The 9384-nt window shown below is 32.9% G+C and overlaps 1 pseudogene; it reads right to left on the bottom strand.

Annotated features, from left to right (window-relative positions):
* Positions 1–1226: 1226 nt before the first annotated feature.
* On the bottom strand, positions 1227–1796 carry LOC136235341 (dirigent protein 15-like; annotated as a pseudogene).
* Positions 1797–9384: the final 7588 nt, after the last annotated feature.

Genomic DNA, 9384 nt, shown 5'->3' with positions numbered 1-9384 from the left:
AGTAACGGTTCAGTCTTTAAACGATAAAATTTTATGAGTTAACGGCTGAATATATTGGTAACTAGCTAGTTTGTAAGGGGTTAAGTCAATTTTTCACAAATAATGCGAAAAAAAGTACCTAGTGCAAAATTAGGTTTCTATATTACAGACAAATTATTCATGGAGGAGGAGCTTCATTTCTTCCCTCTTTATTCAAATTAAAAGCTCTTCCACTCTCCCTCTTTCTTACAAATAGAAAATTATCTCTTCGATATATAACATACAAATGATTCATATTCAAATTCGCTAATCCATAAATTGTGGTCGGCAAATGTGCTTAGGAGATATTTCCAATCCTTGCCTTAGCGACATAGTTGATGTATTTCAGACGAATTGTTTCGTCTAAAATGTACATTTTTTCTTCTTATTAGTTTTGGTAAAAAAGAGAATATTAAATTAGAATTGGATTGTAGAAAGTTGCTCCTCGTTAAACAAAATAACTAAAACATAAATGTATGAAAATCAACATCAAATGTCATTTTAATCTATAAAACACTATCTATTCAAAATTGTCTTATTAAATTGTGTTATGATGTATGAACAAGTTTTGATACATTGATATTCAAAAGCTTGAGATGTAACAAACTTTAGCTGTTTTAAAGATTAAGTTCCTGATCATTTATTTTTCCACATTGAGCTCTTGATCATTGATTCTATTACAGATTAAGTCGTTATTTAACTTTTTGGTCGAGTTTGGACTGCATGCATCATTAATGCGATTCAGCTTGACATGGACAAATAAAAATAAGAATTCCTTGACTAGGAGAGGTCAAAATTAAAAATTAAAATGAAATTATAGAAATTAATTTCCAGTATATTCTTCCAAACTCGATTTTTTCCTCTCCCATTTTGTGATTTTCAATATTAGAATCGCCAAATTGATCTTCTCATCTTATAAACTCGACGGAAAAGTTAGATAAGGACCAAATCCATAACAAAATTATTAATCAAGGGCTCAATGTAGAAAAATAATTGACCAAAGGCTTGATCTTTAAAACATATAAAGTTAAAGGACTTAATTATGTAAATCATTGGTAAAATGATACATCATTTCACTTTCATTTCATTGACGATTCATCTGAGGACTTCAAAATAACACAATATGAAAACAAACCTAACTTAATTTTATTTTTATTTATATATAAACTTTCTTAATAACTCAATAGTGAACCAAAAAAGAAAAAAACTCAATAATGAATCAAAGTAACATTGTAATCAAGAACAGCATCACCATTAGTACCATTAAAATAGCTAGATTTAACCTTAGCAAACCCTCTAGCAAATCTAAACTCCCCTTTTCCTCCGACCACAGCAACTTCACGGTCAGCTTCCGTCACCGGATTCCTAGAAAACACACTGAAAGAACTGCCATTAAATTTACCAGTAGTAAAAGCAAAATCAACATACAATACCACAGTAAATTTAGTAGGATCCTGGCTAGAAGATCAATACAGTCCCTGAGCATTTCCAATAATTTCAGAGGTAGATTCAGGTCCTAATCTGAGAGGATCATCAATGGCATAAACACTCCCAAATGGAGTTGCTTCCTTATTATCAAATTTAGTGAGATTAGATTGGGCTACTCTCACTGCACTTGGGGTTTTTCCACTGAGAATGTCGAAGAGGAAGAAACGAAGCTGAGTCACCTTCTCTTCGAGAGGAGTATGCACCTTACTGTTTGAATAGTATTCCCCATATGCAGGGGCTATTGCTACCAAGAGTATTAAAGCAAAAATGGAGGCTGTAGTTTTAACCATTTTTGTTCCTTTGAGATTAGATTGGTTTTTATGTTTTGAGAAAATTGGGTTCATATATATATATATATGAATTTTGTGTTATATATAGCTAGTATATATCTGTGTATAAAGAATTTTATTTAGAAATTTTCCTTATAAGTTAGATCCATGTTCCTTATATATGCATTTGTCTACATACATGATTCATCTAAAATAATGTATCTATTTTTTTTGGCAAAAAACATAATTAAGCCCCTGAACTTTATCTGTTTTAAGGATTAGACCCTGATCAATTATTTTTACACATTGAGCTCCTGATCATTGATTTTGTTATGGATTTGGCCCTTATTTAACTTTTCGTTCGAGTTTAAGAGATTAGAAGATCGATATGTCGATTCTAATGTTGAAAATCAAAAAATGAAAGAGGAGAAAATCGAGTTTGGAAGAATCTACTGGAAATTAATTTCTATAATATCGTTTTAGTTTTTAATTTTTTATCTCTCCTAGTCAAGGAATTCTTATTTTTATTTGTCTATATCAATAAGTCGAATCGCCCTAACGATGTATGCAGTCCAAACTCGACGAAAAAAATTAAATAAAGATCTAATCCATAATAGAATCAATGATGAAGGGCTCAATGTGAAAAAATAAATAATCAGGAACTTAATCCATGGCTTAATTATGGTTTTTTTTTGCCATTTTTTTTGAAACTGAATCTAAAATAATGTATCTAAACACTGACATATCTCCATATGTTTTTGCAATTCTTTCCTCCTCATTTCTCATAATGAAAACCATAGGCCTTTTGTGCTCTTGGGACTTTTTTCCTTTTTCTTTCTTAATTTTTCATTTTTTCCCAAGTGAATGAATAATTGAGAATTTACAAAATATGTTTATTTTTCTAAATTTCTTTCAACTAATATTTCAGATATAGAGATTCAATCTAAATAGCGGTTCACCGGATCCTTCCTCCCTTTACGGATATTAAAAAAAAGTTTACAAAAAGAAAAACCATTATTAAATGTATAATTCTACTCGTTAAAGGTTTTTAATGAGCGGAATTTTTTATTTGAGGAAACTCTTCTTACTAAAAGCATTAACGAGTGAAATAATTCCCCTCATTGTTAACTTATAATGAGTGGACATTTACCTTTAGAGCATCTCCAGTGGAAATGTGATGTACTTAAAAGCGCATCTGTTCTTACCCGCTTAAAAGGGTGTCCTGCATTGGTGTAATAAGAGTTGCTTAAATTATTATGCCAATATTGTCAATTTTTTTGGCACCCATTTGGTACCCTTACTTTTTTTATATTTTAATATAAAAAATTGATTTAATTGCCTACTATTGATTGAATTTTATGGCAATATTTATAATTAAAATAAATTATATATAAAATAAGATTTGTGGGACCATAGCGCCAACTATTAGAGTTGATTGGCATTAGAGCATATTTTTGTTTTAAAGTTGTAAAAAATGATGTGGATGAAATAGAAAATAAAATCTTATATTTTTGGATGATGTGTTAAGTTTTAACAACTTTTGAAATTGCTTGCATTGTCGATGTTCTTACTAGAAACTATGTACACTAATTCAAATAATTCAAAATACGCTCTTTCGAAGTTGTCATATATATTTTAGGAATATCCTAATTTCAACATTGGCGTGTGTAGATGTGAGACGTGACATATAAGTTATTTCCAAAATGATTTTTTGTAAGAAAATAATTGGGCCTAAAACTTGAGTTGTAAAAAATGAAATGACTCAATGACTCAGAGACCAATGTATCAATGCGTGCATGCTGAAGGGGCTAATAAATCAATATAAACAAAATCAATATAAACAAAATCAAGTGATCAATTGATCTATTTAAGCAAATTCAAAGGACTATAACGAAATATTTTATAAGTCAGAGTCAATGGGTTTTTTGGGCTCAATTCAGGTAGCCTGTAATGTATTACACCAAGATTTTGATTGGTTGATATACACACACAAAAAAAAATATTATTATGCTCCTAATCTTTTATTTTTTGATTTATTAAGTCATTGATTTTTTATTTGGATACACTGTCCTGATCATTTATTTTTTTATTGCATTAAGCTATTATTTGCGAAATTGGTTAGTGGTGAACATTTGATTCAGTTAAAAAGACGCTATTCATTTCATCTGTGTTTTAAATCATAATTTTTTACAATTTGAAATATGGTTTTACAGTTTTCCTATAGCGACATTATATAAATTAAAAATTGTTTTCAAGTGCTTTCAAACTATGAAGAGTATAAATTCCAATGGCATGCGAAATGAAGAACATTCTATTAACAAGTTTTATATCCAAAACTTTTTTTATTTTTAGGGATTTAATATGGTCAAAAATAAAAAATCAAATATTTAATGTATCTAAATAAAAATTAAAAGCTTAATAAACTAAAAAAAAACAAAAAAAAACCAGAAACCTAATAATGATTTTTGAATTCTTAATATTGACAGAGTTAAATTAGGAATTCAAAAATTAAAATGTTTCACCATTTAAAAGCATAATGAACCACTAAACCCAGTCTTTAGGTTTAGTTGAGATTGTTTAAAATCTCATAAGATATTAGTAAATCTCGTTTTTCAAAGATAAAGTGACAAAACTATCCTTTTAACCTAAAATTGATTTTTTTTTAATTGAATCCAATAATAAATAAAAGAAATCCAACATCTAATTATCCATCTTTTTTTGTACATCATTAATAATTTAATGTAAAGAAAATTAAGAAAAATATCATAAATATAAAATGAAAACTAAACTACATACTTTTTTTCATTTATATAATATCAATAAAAATATTGGAAATACGTCAATATTTTTTTTATCGATTAAAATGAAGAAATACTTCAATGCATAGGATTCTCTAATAAGGCTTATTAGAGAATCACACCCGTTAATAATGCTTAACTACCCTTTGTGTTCACACACATGGAATGCTACGGATCGCTCCATTTCTGAAGCCACAAGTATTAAGGACTTTATACCGTCCCGCAGGCTACGCATATAAATAAGGGTTCTCACCCATAATAATTGATTCCCGAAAATGATGTATTAGTATTTTTCTTATAATAGTATTTTTATAGATTGAAGAAGTTAATCATTACACTTTAAACAAGTTTAGGTGGATGAATCAAGCTTTTTTTTTAGCAAGTTCAGCGAAACTCATGTATTAAGCCTAAGAAATGAAATCTAGACTTAAAAATATGTAAACGGTATTGTTATAATTTCATAACTTCAATTATTCTAAAAAAATGACCAAACCCAAGATTTTGTTCACCTATATAAATCCAGGGAAAGCTTTTGTTACTATTCACTAATCACAGAAGAAACTTTCAAATTGTTCTTCCTATGGATTCTAATAAGGCTCCAGAAAATGAACCTTCTTCTCATGATCAAGTAGTAACATCCAGGAACAACAAGTGTTCAACTTATCCACACCATTTCAATCAAATGTCAGCTCCCCCAATTTCACTAGATTTCAACCACCACCTCCTTTTCATCCAGGTGCGTGTTAGATCATTTTGTGAATTAGATCATTTTGAAAAATCTAGTTCTAGGGAATTGATACTAAAACCACCAGACTATCAGACTGTATACTAAAACCTTTGAGAAACCATTGTTCTTGAGCCAGCTTAACGCCTCCCTAATTGCCATTATTTCAGATGTTAGAATCATCGTACAGGCCATCAAATGTGATAAATATTGAACACAATAGACAAATTGCAACACAATGCAAAGAGTATTTGTTATTTAGAATGTAAACTGAGGAAGCTTTAAATAGTTTACAGTGAACAGAAATCCAAAAACAGAAACTAACATATCCCACATATACAGGAAACGTGATTACAGCAAAGACCAAATCAAACTCAAACTTATTCCTAGTTTCTAGGAACTTATTGTTAACAGCAAAGACTACTTCAAACAAGAAGACACGTTACTTAACAAAGACTACTTCAAACAAGAAGACACGTTACTTAACAAAAACTCTCCCCTAAACTAAACTTGCTTACAGCAAGTTAGTTTATACCCTAGATGCTTCGAACACCAAGTGCTTCTCTAAGCTTCTCAAATTGATCAAGTTTTAACGGTTTTGTCATGATATCTGCAACTTGCTCATTCGTGCCACAATATTCCATTTTAATTGACCCATCATTTACAAGATTTCTTAAAAAATGAAATCGTACATCAATATGTTTGCTTCTCCCATGAAGTATCGGATTCTTTGCAAGTTTAATAGTAGAAGAATTGTCACAGAGAACCTTCACATAGTCAATTTTTGTACCTTCAATTTGTTTCAGAATTCTCTGCATCCAGACACATTGACACGCACATGAGGCAGCAGCTATATATTCTGCCTCTGTAGTTGACAGACTCACTACAGGTTGCTTCGTGGACGCCCAAGCTACAGCTCCTCCACTTAATACGAAAGCATATCCTGATGTACTCTTTCGATCATCTATATCACCAGCATAATCACTGTCCGTATATGCTTGTGCAGCCTCGTTTGTAAACAATGCCAAAATCAGCAGTACTTTGAATATATCTGAAGATTCTCTTAGCTGCTAACATATGTATCTCCATTGGTTTTGACATAAATCTGCTTATGAGACATACACTGTACATCAAATCTGGTCTTGTGACAGTCATATATAGCAAGCTTCCAACAATCTGCTTGAACAAGGTTCCATATAATGAGTGCCTTCCTCCTCCTTTGATAGTTTGTTTCCTGGAACAATTGGATTTCTGACTCCATTGCACCCTTTCATCCCGAATTTTTCAAGCATTTCACTGGCATATTTCTTCTGGCTAATGAAAATGCCATTTACTCCTTGATGAACTTCCACTCCCAAGAAATACTTCATTTCTCCTAGATCAGTCATCTCGAACTCATTCTTCATAGAGTTTTTGAAATTTTGTATCATAATCAAATCATTGCATGTAAAAACAAGATCATCAACATAGAGACTTATAATTAGAATCTTGTTGTTCTCCTGTTTTACAAACAAGGTAGGATCACATCAGCTTCTTTTGAACCCTTCTTTGACGAAGTATCCTTCAATTCTACTAAACCACGCCCTTGGAGCTTGCTTTAAGCCATAAAGAGCTTTGTTTAGTTTGTATACTTTGTTCTCCTCTCCCTTAACTTCATAGCCTTGTGGCTGAGCGACGTAGACGTCTTCTTTGAGTTCTCCGTGCAGAAATGCGCTTTTAACGTCTAGTTGAAACAGCTTCCAACCATTTTTCGCTGCTACTGCAACTACCATGCGAATAGTATCCGATCGTGCTACTGGTGCAAAGACCTCATTGTAGTCAATTCCCTTTTCTTGAGCATACCCTTTTGCCACGAGGCGTGCTTTACATTTGTCAATCTCTCCATTTTCGTTCAGCTTGGTTCGATACACCCACTTGACACCTATCACCTTCACTTCCAAAGGAGCCTTTACAAGTTCCCAAGTTTGATTTTTCTTTATTACTTCGATTTCAAGATCCATTGCATCCCTCCATTTCTTCAATTTTGCTGCTTGTTCATAGAAAATGGGATCAGCAGATATACATAGAGCAAAGTTTTGTACCTCATCTTTAGAGAATCCTTCTCCACTTGTGTAATCTTCTAAGTAGGCAGGAGCTCTTCGTTCTCTGATTGAGAAAGATGAATTAGAGGTATTGTTGGGGCTGGAATTCAGTGAGTTAGAGCTGAAACTTGCTGAATTTGGAACATCACTGTTGGAGCTTGAATTTTCTGCGTCATTGGAGGTGATGTCTTCATCTACATCTGCTGTATTTTCTTCATCTAAATCTGCTTCTTCTTCACTTTCATCTCCTTGATTGTATGATTCTTCATATTCTTCTCCCCAATCAAGTACATCAGTAGTCTCCTCTTTTGTTTTTGCCCAATCCCATCTTTCATCTTCTTCAAAGATGACATCTCTGCTGATGGTTACTTTCTTTGTGAGAGGATTAATCAGCTTATATCCTTTGGACTCCACACTGTAGCCGATTAGGACTAATTTCTGACTTTTTGCGTCTAACTTCAATCTCTTAGCATCAGGTACATGAACATTTCCAATGCAGCCAAAGACCCTGAAATATTCAATGTTAGGTTTCAAATCGCTCCAACATTCTTCTGGAGTTTTATTTTTCACAGAGGCAGTGGGACTCCGATTGAGAGTGTGACATGTCCACTTCGCAGCATCTGGCCAAAGCATTTTGGGCATTTGTTTTTCTTCAAGCAAGCATCTCACCATATTGAGGATTGTATAGTTTTTACGCTCCACAACTCCGTTTTGCTGAGGCGTATACGTTGTAGTAAGCTGTCTTCTTATGCCTTGTGTTTTGCAAAATTCTGAAAATTCTTTGGAGTTGAATTCTCCTCCTCTATCTGTTCTTAAGCTGCACATTGATAGACCACACTCTTTCTCCACCATTATTTTGAAATTTTTGAAAGTCACAAAAGCTTCATTCTTTTCATTCAGAAAATAAACCCACAGCTTTCGACTAAAGTCATCTATGAATGTTAATATGTACCTCTTTTGACTGTAGGAGGCAGGCGAAATAGGACCGCAAATGTCTGAGTGTATGAGCTGTAATTTCTTTGTGGCTCTCCAATTACTCTTCTTTGAAATGGCTACTCTGTGTTGTTTTCCCATCATGCAACTTGTACATTTTTTTGTTGGGGTTTTGATGTTTGGCAGCCCTCGAACCATCTCTTTATTGTGCAGCAATGCTAGATTTTTATAGCTTAGATGCCCAAATCTTTGATGGCAAATTTCACTCGATTCTTCAATTTGTGCGTTGAAGCAAGAAGGTGATTTCATGAGAATGTTTGCAATAACTACAAACATTTTGTTTGCTGTCATTTCGCTTTTCATTATAACACCACGGGTCAGATGATATAACTTGCACACTCCATGTTTGATAAGAATGGTGATTCCTCGTTCTTGTAATTGACCTATACTCAGCAGGTTATTACGCAATTCAGGTACATAAAAAACATCACTCACAATTTGGATTTGGCCTCCAACTTCGAGCTTGATACTCGCTTTCCCCATCACCATTAGCTTGGAATCATTCCCAAGTTTAACAGAATGCTTAAAAACTTCATCAAGTCGTGTGAACCACTCTTTGTTTCCTGACATGTGGTTCGAACATCCAGAATCAAGAAACCAGATCCCTTTCCTTTGGTCTTGCTTGAGATCAACTTGCGCCATTAACAACATCTCATCTTCATCATCAATCTCGGCATAGTGAGCCCGTTTCTCTGAATTTTGACATTCATACTGAAAATGTCCCAAATTGTGACATTTATAGCATTCAATAGAAGATTTGTCAAAGAACGATCTGCCTCTGCCTTTTCCTCGACCTCTAAACGTGCCTCTGCCTCGTCCACTTCGGTCTTCATGTGTAACTTTCAATACTTGATCTTCTTCTACAGATCCTTTCATCCTTTGTTCGTGAATTAAAAGGTTGCTTTGGAGTTCATCCACAGTTAAAACATCAACATTATTTGATTCTTCAATTGAACATACCACGTAGTTGAATTTTGGAACTAAGGATCGAAGAATCTTTCCTATGATATCAG

Source organism: Euphorbia lathyris, chromosome 7, assembly GCF_963576675.1.
Source record: "Euphorbia lathyris chromosome 7, ddEupLath1.1, whole genome shotgun sequence".
Taxonomy (NCBI): Eukaryota; Viridiplantae; Streptophyta; class Magnoliopsida; order Malpighiales; family Euphorbiaceae; genus Euphorbia; species Euphorbia lathyris.
This window is presented reverse-complemented; position numbering and strand designations above follow the sequence as displayed.